A 14,611-nucleotide genomic window follows, 5' to 3' on the forward strand; every position below is an offset into this window, starting at 1 on the left:
CAGCTCTGATACCGGAGACCTTCCGAGTGCTCCCACCACAATCCGCTTCCGCTGCCACGACTCTGCCTCTCCTAGGCGCCTCAGGCACACGTCCCCTTGGCTTCACCTCCAGCTTGTTCTGCAAGCGTTCTACAGGCGATCTCATTAGCCTCACCTGAGCAGGCCATTTATAAGGCCCCCTTTGCCTCAGGTGCAGGCAATCTTCCTTCACTACATAACGGTCCTGGTACTCGCCATCCCTCTTCCTTGTACTAGTACAGAGTGGCGTCTGTGTGTGTATGAGTCAATATAGAGAGGATGTACGGCTCTGGTTTGTCTCTTGCTCGTCCCAGTACCAGAGTGGTGTGTACTGGAAGATGGTTTACTAGAAAAATAGGGAAGGGACTGGAAACACCCTGCAAAGGCCTGGGGGATATCTGACTCTTCATCAAGGGGAAATCAGGGGATACCGTGGCTCACCCAAGGGTGCCCCATCCACACTCCCCAAGCATCCTCCACCCAGCTGGTCCACCCTCACATATTCACCCCCAGGGTCAGGATCAGGAAGCGTCTCCTTTCCCTGGCCACCTGGGAGGAGTCTTTAGGCAGGGGCACAGTGAGCACCACCCCCAGGGTCAGGATCAGGAAGCGTCTCCTTTCCCTGGCCACCTGGGAGGAGTCTTTAGGCCGGGGCACAGTGAGCACCACCCCCAGGGTCAGGATCAGGAAGCGTCTCCTTTCCCTGGCCACCTGGGAGGAGTCTTTAGGCCGGGGCACAGTGAGCACCACCACGAGGGTCAGGATCAGGAAGCGTCTCCTTTCCCTGGCCACCTGGGAGGAGTCTTTAGGCCGGGGCACAGTGAGCACCACCCCCAGGGTCAGGATCAGGAAGCGTCTCCTTTCCCTGGCCACCTGGGAGGAGTCTTTAGGCCGGGGCACAGTGAGCACCACCCCCAGGGTCAGGATCAGGAAGCGTCTCCCTTCCCTGGCCACCTGGGAGGAGTCTTTAGGCCGGGGCACAGTGAGCACCACCCCCAGGGTCAGGATCAGGAAGCGTCTCCTTTCCCTGGCCACCTGGGAGGAGTCTTTAGGCAGGGGCACAGTGAGCACCACCCCCAGGGTCAGGATCAGGAAGCGTCTCCTTTCCCTGGCCACCTGGGAGGAGTCTTTAGGCAGGGGCACAGTGAGCACCACCCCCAGGGTCAGGATCAGGAAGCGTCTCCTTTCCCTGGCCACCTGGGAGGAGTCTTTAGGCAGGGGCACAGTGAGCACCACCCCCAGGGTCAGGATCAGGAAGCGTCTCCTTTCCCTGGCCACCTGGGAGGAGTCTTTAGGCAGGGGCACAGTGAGCACCACCCCCAGGGTCAGGATCAGGAAGCGTCTCCTTTCCCTGGCCACCTGGGAGGAGTCTTCAGGCAGGGGCACAGTGAGCACCACCCCCAGGGTCAGGATCAGGAAGCGTCTCCTTTCCCTGGCCACCTGGGAGGAGTCTTCAGGCAGGGGCACAGTGAGCACCACCCCCAGGGTCAGGATCAGGAAGCGTCTCCTTTCCCTGGCCACCTGGGAGGAGTCTTTAGGCAGGGGCACAGTGAGCACCACCCCCAGGGTCAGGATCAGGAAGCGTCTCCTTTCCCTGGCCACCTGGGAGGAGTCTTTAGGCAGGGGCACAGTGAGCACCACCCCCAGGGTCAGGATCAGGAAGCGTCTCCTTTCCCTGGCCACCTGGGAGGAGTCTTTAGGCAGGGGCGCAGTGAGCACCACCCCCAGGGTCAGGATCAGGAAGCGTCTCCTTTCCCTGGCCACCTGGGAGGAGTCTTTAGGCAGGGGCGCAGTGAGCACCACCCCCAGGGTCAGGATCAGGAAGCGTCTCCTTTCCCTGGCCACCTGGGAGGAGTCTTTAGGCAGGGGCGCAGTGAGCACCACCCCCAGGGTCAGGATCAGGAAGCGTCTCCTTTCCCTGGCCACCTGGGAGGAGTCTTTAGGCAGGGGCGCAGTGAGCACCACCCCCAGGGTCAGGATCAGGAAGCGTCTCCTTTCCCTGGCCACCTGGGAGGAGTCTTTAGGCAGGGGCACAGTGAGCACCACCCCCAGGGTCAGGATCAGGAAGCGTCTCCTTTCCCTGGCCACCTGGGAGGAGTCTTCAGGCAGGGGCACAGTGAGCACCACCCCCAGGGTCAGGATCAGGAAGCGTCTCCTTTCCCTGGCCACCTGGGAGGAGTCTTCAGGCAGGGGCACAGTGAGCACCACCCCCAGGGTCAGGATCAGGAAGCGTCTCCTTTCCCTGGCCACCTGGGAGGAGTCTTTAGGCAGGGGCACAGTGAGCACCACCCCCAGGGTCAGGATCAGGAAGCGTCTCCTTTCCCTGGCCACCTGGGAGGAGTCTTTAGGCAGGGGCACAGTGAGCACCACCGCCAGGGTCAGGATCAGGAAGCGTCTCCTTTCCCTGGCCACCTGGGAGGAGTCTTTAGGCAGGGGCACAGTGAGCACCACCCCCAGGGTCAGGATCAGGAAGCGTCTCCTTTCCCTGGCCACCTGGGAGGAGTCTTTAGGCAGGGGCGCAGTGAGCACCACCCCCAGGGTCAGGATCAGGAAGCGTCTCCTTTCCCTGGCCACCTGGGAGGAGTCTTTAGGCAGGGGCGCAGTGAGCACCACCCCCAGGGTCAGGATCAGGAAGCGTCTCCTTTCCCTGGCCACCTGGGAGGAGTCTTTAGGCAGGGGCGCAGTGAGCACCACCCCCAGGGTCAGGATCAGGAAGCGTCTCCTTTCCCTGGCCACCTGGGAGGAGTCTTTAGGCAGGGGCGCAGTGAGCACCACCCCCAGGGTCAGGATCAGGAAGCGTCTCCTTTCCCTGGCCACCTGGGAGGAGTCTTTAGGCAGGGGCACAGTGAGCACCACCCCCAGGGTCAGGATCAGGAAGCGTCTCCTTTCCCTGGCCACCTGGGAGGAGTCTTTAGGCAGGGGCACAGTGAGCACCACCCCCAGGGTCAGGATCAGGAAGCGTCTCCTTTCCCTGGCCACCTGGGAGGAGTCTTTAGGCCGGGAATTAGTGAGGAGTCAATGGCTATCGGGTAAACACATTTCATGCTTCTGCACCGCTGCTGATGAAAATAAAGTAAAGACAGAATCAGACTCGTACCGATGACGGGAGTCCCACAGATACAAAGTGACACTCGAATAAACAAACTTGCATGCGCTGTCCAGGCGAGGTACAAAGTAAGCAGTGTTCTCCTGCTCCCGCGAGCACCAAGGGGGGTTACAAAGTAGCAATTTCCCCTCTGATGGGAGAATTACATTCACAACAAACACCTCGCCATCCTTACCAAAAGAGTTCCTAACTTTGGATGTGCACACTGCAAAATCAGAGGGACGTGGTTTAAAGCAGGTAATGGGCACAGGGGACTAAAAGGGATAGGAGGAGGCCTCACACATTGATAAAGAAGCTTGGCACAGCTACAAAATCTGCGTTACTGGACCGTAGATGTTCTGCTTGGGTTCTAATGGATCAATTTCCTCATGGTTGCTCCAGGGCCACAGCTGTGGAAAGTACGACGAGCATTGCAAAAGGTTTTGAATTCAGTCCTCCACGTGATCCGGAGCCAATTGAGCATTTATGCATCATAGGAGGGGGAAGAAATGGAATGGGATGTGATAGAACATCATGGAGGTGACACTAGTTTCGGACGAAACTGCAGGTCCTTCTTCAGGCTCTTGCACGTTTAGTCACTTTGCTGCACTGGTGTGCTCCCTTTATAAGGAGGTTTTACACAGTGCATACAGTGATTGTGTCTGCACACTGAAATGATGCTATAGAGTGAGGTTAAAAATGGCTGATAGCATAAAAGTATGACTATCACAGACTCTATTCGTCCTCGCTCACTCTTTCCCACATAGTCTTTCTTGCTACAGCAAGTGGTTAGAATTCTGAAAGCATTTATCAGAGTAATAACCGGTTATCCAAAGACGGTTAACAAAATTTCATTTTGTATAAAGTTTTAGGAGAATTTATAAAAACAGACACGAGATGGGAAATGACGATAGACGCGACATCCGCCTGTTTGTGTATTATCATTCAAATAAAGAAACTTTGATTTACTCCACGGGCGAAAAACATTACACCAAAAACAGTTTCTCATTCCCATTAGGTTTACTCACAAAAGGAAAATAATCCTAGCAATTCAAATATAATTAACATAAATTGCACATTCCTAATTTTTCAATGTCCTGAATAAGTCTTCTATATGCAGAAATGTACATGTTCTATATTTAGGAATTTACATTTCTTTACGATCCTGATTATTTTCTTGTGATGAGTAAGGCGGCCATTGTAGACAAAATCTGCACCATCAAATTTCTTTGTAAGGGACTCTACATGTTGTTCCTAGCTTTACTTTCTTTTTAGATAAGCAGCCATTCAAAAATGATGATTTTTTTTTAGATATGTAACAAAACAGTGGTGAAAAAAAGTTTCCTGTCTTGAACTTGTAAGGGAAAAAAGCTGCAGCACTTAATGGAAGAATCATTGGGACAATGGGGAAACTCCTGTCCGCGCACAGCAGCTGTATTGTGTGTCAGTGCCATAAATTATGAACACTGAGCGTAAGTAATGATTAAGTAACCGCACTATGAGTGCTTGCAATGCCATTATCCTTTTGCTGAAAGCCCAGAGACCTTTCCTTTCTAAACCATCATTATAAAATTCCTTTCAGCTACATGTCTGAGTAGGTAGGGGCAGCTGCCCGGAGAGGAGTTCAGTGTGTCACGTACTACGGAAGTTGATGCAGGAAAAAACAGGACACTGCCAAAAAGTACTTCAGGGAGGAGGCGATCCACCCAGGGATCTTACTTAGAACTATTCCTGAAAGCCATGGACAGTAGAGTTCGGATACAGCCCCTGTTCAATGATCTAACCAAAATATACTCTGTCGCGGTGACAGTGACCTTAACTTTTATCACTTTATTACCTCACTCCCACTGTGGCAAAACCAAAGAGGTGATGGCTGGAAGGTTTTGAATTAATCTTAATATCTGGCATTGCTCTGGGCAACTCTCCAGACTATCGTTCTTTGCCTGCCAAGCCATTACAAAAGGGGAAAGACCATATGCAAATCAGGCTTGGTCCAACCCCAAAAGGAGCAGTTCGGCCTGCTGAGCCCAGAGACCCAAGCTACTCCTCACTGATGAGGCCCAATGAGGCCGAAACATGTGTGGGATGCTTGTGATCTCGTGCAGAAGGGATGTGACCTAGCAGTTCGGGCTGGACTGACCCTTTTGGGGTAGGACCAAGCCTGATTTGCATGTGGTCTTTCCCCTTTTGTAATGGCTTGGCAGGTGAAGAACAATGGTCTGGAGGGTTGCCCAGAGCCAAGCCAGAGGTTAGGATTAATTTCAAACCTTGCAGACATCACCTCTTTTGTTTTGCATAACTCACCCACACTGTGACCAGGATTATCCAGCTTCATATCAGAAAATCACCCCTCATTTCATACAATTCCACTTACACCCTCATTCCAACCTTGGCAGTTTGACGGCTGTACTACCGTCCCAGCCTCCTTCTGGACGTCCCAGCCTACCACGGCTCAATAAAGTCCTCAACTTTGCCACCCATGCCCTCACAACCTTCCCCGCTCCCACCTCTCAACCCCACCTTCATGCTGGTTGTCTTTGAATGAGACCCTGATCTTAATTCCTACTGCTTTTCTTTACATCCCTCTGAGTGTGTTCCTCTTTCCCCAGCAAGCACCGTCTCTAGCCTCACTCCTCCATGCACCCTCTGCTCTTCTCTTCTCTTCTCCCTAACCCCTTTGTTCCCCCTCCTCCTTGTGCTCACCCACACTTCCGGCCCGTCTCCTTCCTGGGCCCTCCTCCACATCATGATAAAAACTCTACTGCTGCCCACTCATTCAAGCTCCACCTCTTTAACCGAGAAGGTGCGCTCGCAATACTCCTCCCTGACCTTTCTGTCCCCCAACATAGTATGCATCCTGGGAGTTGTAGTTTTGTTTCTTTCATTGCAAGTATGGGCCTACAAGTACCAGCATGCAAAGTAAAAAGTCAGAACATATGTCATATGATTGATTCCAACTTTATTTCAGAACTGTTTTCTCCATAAAACTGACACTATAGCAGTCATAAACCGTGACTAACACGTATGATAAAAGCCAGAAAGAAACTTATTGCACAGTTCTCATAAAATAGGGTCTTTTCTTCCAGGCACTTATCAGGTAGTTCGAAACAGCAAATATAGCATCAATGCGCGGTTTAAGGTTTCACTTCCTAGTCAGATCATATGATAATGATGTGTTATTTATATAGCGCCTTAACCCAAAGCGCTTTACAGAGCACATATTTGCATACAATATCACCCAACCAAAATTAGTACTCATAGAAGGCACTATTAAAGAGAACGTGTTGTAGGGTTTCTCCCCTACACTTGCGGGATCTCAATGTCACCTGGCCTAGTAAGATCTTTGTCCCTGTCTTCCCTCTTTTCCCCCCTCCCTCGCCTCGTCGCGCCTTGAAACACTTGTGTATAGGCGCGTTATAAATGCCATATCATATCATATCATATCAAAGTCCACTATGCCATTTGGCCTTAACAGTTGCAAGAGGTACATTTCCAAGACGTAGTTTGGTATAAAAAGAGCGTTCTACTGGGTCCTCTATCAAAATGAGGTGCCCCCCTAACAAATATGCGTCCTTACACCTAAGGGATTCACAGCTTAAGGCCAGATAGATTTATTTATTTATTTATTACATTTATAATACGCCCACACCCAGAGGTATCGCTTTGTAACATACTCACCCCAGAAATAGTGGTAGTGAGTATCCAAGACAATTAATCTGCTTCCTTCATAGACCCCGGGCGAGACCAAAGTGCCTCCGGCCCTAGTTTAAAGGCAAGTGCCTAGATATGAAGAAACCAAGCAAGCGAGCACACATTGCTGTGTGACAGTAAGGCATTTAGTGCATCTCGAAATTTCGCATGACGAGTGCCATGTCTTATGTGTTTGCCTTGCCTTTAACATTGTCGCACCCCCATCCTCTAGCATTCAAACTTCTCCGGCTCACAATGTTGGGCGGCGCTTGACGCAGGATTTCCCCTCTGACGGTTGATTGCTTATGAACACGTTGAAATCTGTGCATACCTAACTCACCCAAAAACCCACACAACCATCTCTCGCCCAGCAAACTGCACGCACATCACCACACTGCAACAGCAACAAACAAACAACACATAAACAGCACCAACAGCACATGAGATCTCTCCCGGGTACGATACTCACACCAAAGCTCAGCGAACGGTGGAAACCGAACTGAAGCCGCCAACAGCACGCCACTTCTTTCTCACTCTACTGTTCCCTCGTCACCCAACGACCATAACCCACCCGCCGCCTTGTTTTACAGATCCGCCTGAGCGCCTGGGGACCAACTCCGTTGGTGACGGTGCACGGTATAAATACCTTGAACATTTCACGTGTTTCTGAATGAGCTACCTGTATTGCAATCAATAAATGCAATTACATCTGGCAAATGTGTTATTTGTTATTTTTTTGCAAGGGATGCAAAGTTAGCTTGCTACTGTGCTTAAGTCATGCAATATTGAATTTCTCTTCAAGGACAATCAGGTATTTTCCACTCGTGTTTTTCTTTTCTTGAGTGATTTCATGTAGCATCAACCGAGTTCCAAGAGCGTTTACAGATAGGATATGATGAGTCATTTATAACACGCCTGCACACAAGTGTTTCTAGGCGCGACAAGACAAGGGCGGGAAGACAGAGGGAGGACAAAACAAACGATCTTACTAGGCCTTGTGTCATTCAGATTGCGCAAGTGCGATAACGCAAAGTGCAGGGGCGAGGGAGAAGGGGAAAAGTGCCAGGGAGATGGAAGTGCAATCAGGGCGGCATTGCTCCGAGTATGTGCAGCCAGGGCAGCGCAGCTCTGGGTAAGTACAAGGAGGCAGGGGACTGTAGGGTTACATTTACAGCCCCCTAAGTACGCAGTAGGACCGAAGGCAGTGCGTCTGACCCTCAGAGAGCTTGAGGTGGGTGAGCAAAGGGCTTGAGAAGGAAGGTATTTTGGAAGAGAGAGTTGGATGTAGTGCAGGCCCGGACGATGCAGAGGGTCTTGAACTTGATCCTTTCAGCCACTGGGATCCAGTGGAGAAATTTCATTGCAGGAGAGATACAGTCCCTGGTCTTGAGGCAAGGACAAGTTTTGCAGTCCTGTTCTGGATTAGTTGCAGAAGGCAGAGAATAGAGGAAGGCAGATTGAGAAAGAGGCTGTTGCTATTGTCCAGCCTAGAGGGAACAAGGGCTCTGGAGACAGTGAGCTTCCTGGGAGAACTGGAAAAGGGAAGAATACCTCTGAGGAGGTGCAGCTGGTAGTGGGCCTTCTTGGACAGGTCCGTGATGTGAGGAGAGAAGGAGAGAGTGGGGTCGAAGATGACACCAAGGTTTTTTGCCTCACAGGAAGGTGAAGGAAGAGGGCCCAAGGAGGGCAGCCATAGTGAGAGAGGGAAAGCGGGAGCAGGGGTCCCGGTGAGAAGGATCGCTGTCTTACTGGCATTAGGGCAGAGATCGTTGGAGGCGCACCAATCCTGAATCACGGACAGACAGTCAGGAATGAGCCAAAGAGGAGACAAGGCTGTGGGGAGCTTGAAAGAGAGCTGAGTGTCAAAGTTAGAGGAGAAGGTAGAGATCAGGTGGGCCAAAGGGACCAAGTAGATATTAAAGAGCCAGGGTGAGAGGTTAGAGCCCTTGGGAACACCACAGGCGGAGAGAGCTTGTGGAGAGAAAAGGCCCAAGTTTGACCTGGGAGGGTCGGTCCAGGAGGAAGGAGGTCAACCACTCCAGGGCCTAATCCGTGATGCCCAGGTTGTCACAGAGTCAATTGATCAGGGTGAAATGATTGACCGTGTCAAAAGCAGAGGCAATGACAAGGAGGACGAGGACAGAAGGAAGGCTTGAATTGAGATTAGTGAGCAGATCTTTATGGATGTTCAGGAGAGCCGTTTCAGTGCCTCTGGCTGACAACCAACAGATTCCGTGTGGAGAGTTAGCTGGGAGATGGGCAGCTTTTCCAGGAGTTTACCCAGGAAAGGAGTGATAGAGATCGGGGAATAGTTGGCCAGACAAGTAGGAAGGCTTTATAAGGAGGTGGTGCACAAGAGAGTGCTTGAGGAGAGAGGGGAAGGTTCCAGTGGCCAAAGAGTGGTTGTCGAAATTGGCCAAGGCTGGAGCAAGGGTGTCAATATGGTCCTTGATGGTTCTGGAGGAGCAGAGGGGCACTTGCTTGGATGACACTTTCATTGATTAGACTTGTCTAGAAACATTGTCAGGTTTAGTCGGAGAGAAAGAGGAGAAAGGAGGAGGAGAGGGAGAGGCGGCCAGAGGACAGGGCGAGAGAGGTAGTGGCAGAGGAGAGAGAGGACAGAATATCCTGAGTCTTAGTGGTGAGGTGAGAAGCCAGAGCCGTACAGAGGGCCTGGAAGGGAATAGGAGAGGTGGAGACTGCAGAAGGATTGGCCAGCTCCTTGCAGATTTTAAAGAGTTTGGCCGTGTTGTTAGAGGCCGTATTGATGCAGGCTTGGATGTGGGCTCTCTTCTTGGGCAGGACAGAGAGCCTGTATTGCCTTTGAAGAAGGCGACAGGCCAGCCTGTCAGAGGAAGTGCCCATGCCCTCCACTTCCTCTCTGACACCCTGCACCTGCATTTCAGGATTGCGAGGTCTGAGTCATACCAAGAGTTGCACTTGGAGGAAGGCTTCAGATGGATTCTCATGATAGGGCCAAGGACGACCAGAGTGTTGGAGATAGAAAGATGCAGGTTAGAGGGGGCTGTGTCAGAGTGCAAGTCAGCCGGGAGACGCCCATCGAAAAGGAGGAAATTGGACTGAGGGCCCTCGACCAAGACAGTGCCATTCAGATAGACATTAATGATGGTCTTGGAGGAGTGGAAGGAGGCCAAGAGGACCTCCCACGGAGTGCCTCCAGTAATGGGAGAGGGTGAGATAGCAGAGAGAATCGAGACCATATGAGGGGCCCATGGGTCTGGGTAGGGCACGACAAGAGGATGTTGGTGAGTGTCTGTCTGGAGGAAGTACTGATGCAGGTATCAGCGATAGGGAGGCCTGGGTTGGAGACCAGGATGTCCCTCTTGAACCTCTTCCTTCCCGACTTAGTGAGAGGGATAGGGTAGGAGATAGAGTAGCAGTTAGAGAAGATGGGGGAGATGGAGAGCAGCATAGAGGGTGCAAGGAGGAAGTAGGAGGAGGAGAAGAAAAAGAGAGAGGTGGGATGCACAGCCCAGTGCCGCACAGCAGAGGATGGGCATGGGGGGGTGTCACTAAGTGGAGAACACACAGCAGGATCAGACAGGTGCACTGAACAGTACATAGGTACTCCCAGTGGGGTGGGGGCCTGGAGAGGGGAGAGGGCCTAATGAGACACAGTTAACAGTATCACAGTTACCACAATGCACCAGATTCGACTTTCCTAAAAAGAGGGTAAAAGGCCTAGTTTTTACACAGCAGCAATGCAAAAGAACGTGACTTTCCTGGGGAGGTCAGAGGCAAGGCAAAAACAATACAGTTAACTGAGATGCTTATGTGTGGTGCAGTAAACGATGTAGGAATGATTTGGGGGGGTCAGTTTAGTGGGGTGCAGTGATTGCTGCCCCCATGACTGCACCTACCTGATCAGTCGCAGCAAGTTGGCAGGTGCAGGATTCTTGCTCCCCCGGCGGACACCGGCAGACACCATCTGGAGCTGCTCCTGTGGGAGTTTTCCTTAGCCTCGGGGTCCTTAGCCGCAGGGTGCTGCAATGGGCAGTGCAAAGTTAAAAATAGCCAAGTGCCCTATGAGGGTCGAGAGCGGGCAGAAGGAGGGGGCAGGAATAGGCTCAAGGGTGGGGAAGGGGAGCCAGAGCTAATACGAGCCGCGAGACGGCAAGAAGGAACACTTTACTTTTAACTTTTAACTACGGAGCACATATATTGTAGCGGGGGCATCTAAAACATGTTCGGCTGCACATGGAACAGTAAATTGCGTGGGATTCAGCTAGTGCCTGCTTAAACGAACCAGATGAAATATGGAGGTGGGGAGGGACCGGGTCTTCGTGGCATTAAAGGACTGCACAGCATTACTGTCTGCTTCCTGTGATGAGCCGCAAGGTCACTTCTCCGCAAGGGGAGCCCTTTCCCATGAGGCTTGGGAGGTACGGCTGCTACCCAATAGTACCCCTATGGGTGTTTTAATGCGGGAGGATCTCATGGGGAGGGACTCCCCATCCGGGGATAAGGATGACCACCTAGGGTACTACCCATTGTATAACACCACAACCCCACATGTCTTAGCCCCTCTCCATTTCAAACCACTATATTGAAAGTAAATCTATGTATTTCCGTAGTGACAGGGATACAACTAAGACAGAAATTACTAGGATGAAAAAAAAAAGAATAGGAAACATAAGGATTACTGTGTGTCTGAGACGAGGTGGCTCACAGGAAGCATGAGGAATGTCCAGGAGCCATAAACAACAGGGGCTGATGTTATACTGGGGCGCAGTAAGCCCATAAAATAGGAAGAGAGGGAATGTTTTCCCTCCGTGTCAGCGAATCCGTGAGTTTTGAAATCCACACCCAACCCGAAGAGATGGCTCCAAAAAGGACGTCAGTGAGTGGCTGAGGGAGCCCATGATGGGGCCTCCGTCGGCAGGACCGAGTCCAGCGGGAAGACGACGCAGCAGTGGCACGACCTCCAGGATGTGGGCTGCACATCCCCAAATGGTGCAGAGACTGCAAGAAGCCACAACATGCGGAGCCGCCGCAGGAACAGCAACGAAGTAGAAGGTGCAGGAAGGGAAAAAGAGACCAACCTCAGTCCCTGGAGAGACCAGTGCTGTGCAAGCAAGTCCCACAAAGTAACGGGAAGCACAGGCAGACGAGTAGGGATGTGTGGGGAGGAAAGAGCGCTCTGCTTCATGCCAGGGCAAGCGTGAGGCCTAGCAGAGGGCAATCATTGGTCTGACACCCGAACAGAAGGGAAGATTACATCCAAAGAAATCTTCCTCGTACCAGTGGCAGATATAAACCCACTGACTACCAGAGAAGGGTCTGGGACCCGAACAAAAGAGAAGAGTGCATCCGAAGCAAATCCTCCTCATACCAGTGGCAGGGATAAGTCCACTGATCACCAGAGAAGGGTCTGGGACCCCAACAGAAGAGAAGAGGGCATCCTAGGAAATCCTCCTCCTACCACTGACCTCCAGAGAAGGGTCTGGAACCCCAACAGAAGAGAAGAGGGCATCCTAGGATATCCTCCTCGTACCACTGTCCACCAGAGAAGGGTCTGGGACCCCAACAGAAGAGAAGAGGGCATCCTAGGAAATCCTCCTCGTACCACTGACCACCAGAGAAGGGTCTGGGACCCCAACAGAAGAGAAGAGGGCATCCTAGGATATCCTCCTCGTACCACTGACCACCAGAGAAGGGTCTGGGACCCCAACAGAAGAGAGGAGGGCATCCTAGGAAATCCTCCCCGTACCACCGACCTCCAGAGAAGGGTCTTGGACCCCAACAGAAGAGAAGAGGGCATCCTGGGAAATCCTCCCCGTACCACTGACCTCCAGAGAAGGGTCTGAGACCCCAACAGAAGAGAAGAGGGCATCCTGGGAAATCCTCCCCGTACCACTGACCACCAGAGAAGGGTCTGGGACCCCAACAGAAGAGAAGAGGGCATCCTAGGAAATCCTCCTCGTACCACTGACCACCAGAGTAGGTTCTGGGACCCCAACAGAAGAGAAGAGGGCATCCTAGGAAATCCTCCTCGTACCACTGACCACCAGAGAAGGGTCTGGGACCCTGACATAAGTAGGACCTGGGAAGGTTGTAGAAGAACTCTCAAACACCAGGAGAAGGGAATCTCGACCTGATGAGAAACTTGAATCCTTTTAAGTACGCTGAAGAGATGCCAGGGGAAGGGAGTCATTACCTGTGGCCTTGTTGTGAACTGGATTGGAAAGTGCAGACCAGTACCAGGAGAAGGGAGCCATTCTCCTCATCCAGATGTTAACTGGGCCAAGTGCTGGAACTACAACCCAGGGGAAGGGATTCATTCTCCCAGGCATTTGTTTACAAGAGCAAAGTTTCGGGAATTCTCCTGGAGAAGGATCTTTCTGTTGGCTTATTCTTTAGTTATAGTGCAAGGGATACAAGTAGGTTGTGACACAGGACGGCAGACTTTCATTTGGACGGATATTCTGACAGACCCTTTAGTATTAGTTTGAGGCAGAGAAAACCCTTGTTTATATCAATATAAGTCTACAGCAACAAGCACGCCACCCGTGTGCCAGCTTCTTTCTTTGGTACCCAAAAATTACACTCACTGGTTTGATGTTTGCCGACAGTCACCGGATGCAATCAGGCCTCATTTAACCCTTTCAGACTTCGGCACTTATACGTGTGTCCTATGGGCAGTGAAAGGGTTACGATAGAGGGCCATTGAGGGTTTCAAGCTGTTTTACATTGACCTGCACATGTCAACAATATGAGAGCCTTAAAAGACCATTTTATTTGTATGTATATGAATTGGACACACAGTAAAATTGGGATTGTACTGTGGCCAATGGCTGGGCCTTCTGACAGTGCTGTCTACGAGTGCCCACAATACATGCCCACCCTTCCTCGACAACACCTCTTGGTTCCTGTAATACAGTCCTAACTGTAGCCCGCTCCGCAATACACTATTGTGCTATTTATTTACAGCATCCAAGTTCAAGAGGCTGCGGTGCGACGACAAAAATCAACAAAAGCAAAGATTGGTGAGAATAGTGCCAAGTCCAGGCCAAAATGCCCAAACTTCTTCTCACTGCAAGCAGACATTGTCCACTGAACCTGCGTACCGACTGTGACGAATCGAGGGGTTCAGTCACTTCCCCCAAGGGGGAACCCCTTCCTGTGATGTTAGGGAGGTGAGACCACTATGCAACATTCCCCCTACGGGTGGCGGAGAGCGGGACTTCACAGGGAGGGACGCCCCTCTTGGGGATTAAGTGCTCCCTTTCTCATAAGGAACTGCCTTCTTACTATCCCCCAAAAAACAGTACAACTTTATTAACTGACAGACAAGTAAACTCCTCTTACATGTATTCTTGCAATTTAATACTTGAAGAACCATATCAACCTAGTACTGTGAAGAGCAATAACTTGAGAGTAATGAACAATGCTTTTCTGTCAAGTACTGACACGAAGAGGCAAACAGGAGGTATAGTGAATATGGCCCCAACACAAAGGAAGGACTTTCCTTGGAAGCTGGGGAAGCCTACCATTTCGTCATAAAAAGAGGTTCAAGAGAACAAGGATGTGGAACCCAGTAGTTTCAGACCGGCCAGATCGAGGAGGCTGGGAAACTGGGAAATGCTGCGTTGCCTGTCAAAAAGCAGCTACGGAGAAGAAGGGACAGCAGCACGATGGCCGACCAGCAGAGCAAAGGAAATCGATAGTAGTCCCTAGAGGGAAGCTCGATAAGGCCCAGTGAAGGGCCCTCTTGTGGGCTTGCCGGTTAGTCGATACACCAATACCTGACCCGAAGAGGTCTGATCATGGGAGGAGAGCCCGATCCACAGACCACAG

General features: G+C 51.4%; 1 long non-coding RNA gene across 1 annotated transcript in view; it reads right to left on the reverse strand.

The window, feature by feature from the left end:
* Window positions 1-14,611, reverse strand: part of LOC138527396 (uncharacterized) — a 711,210-nt gene that overhangs the window by 446,603 nt on the left and 249,996 nt on the right. The window contains exon 2 of the long non-coding RNA XR_011283918.1: window positions 10,675-10,798. This is a non-coding gene — a long non-coding RNA (uncharacterized lncRNA). The remainder of the gene's footprint in view (window positions 1-10,674; window positions 10,799-14,611) is intronic.

This window comes from Ambystoma mexicanum, chromosome 14 (genome assembly GCF_040938575.1).
Source record: "Ambystoma mexicanum isolate Mex_15411 chromosome 14, UKY_AmexF1_1, whole genome shotgun sequence".
Lineage (NCBI taxonomy): Eukaryota > Metazoa > Chordata > Amphibia > Caudata > Ambystomatidae > Ambystoma > Ambystoma mexicanum.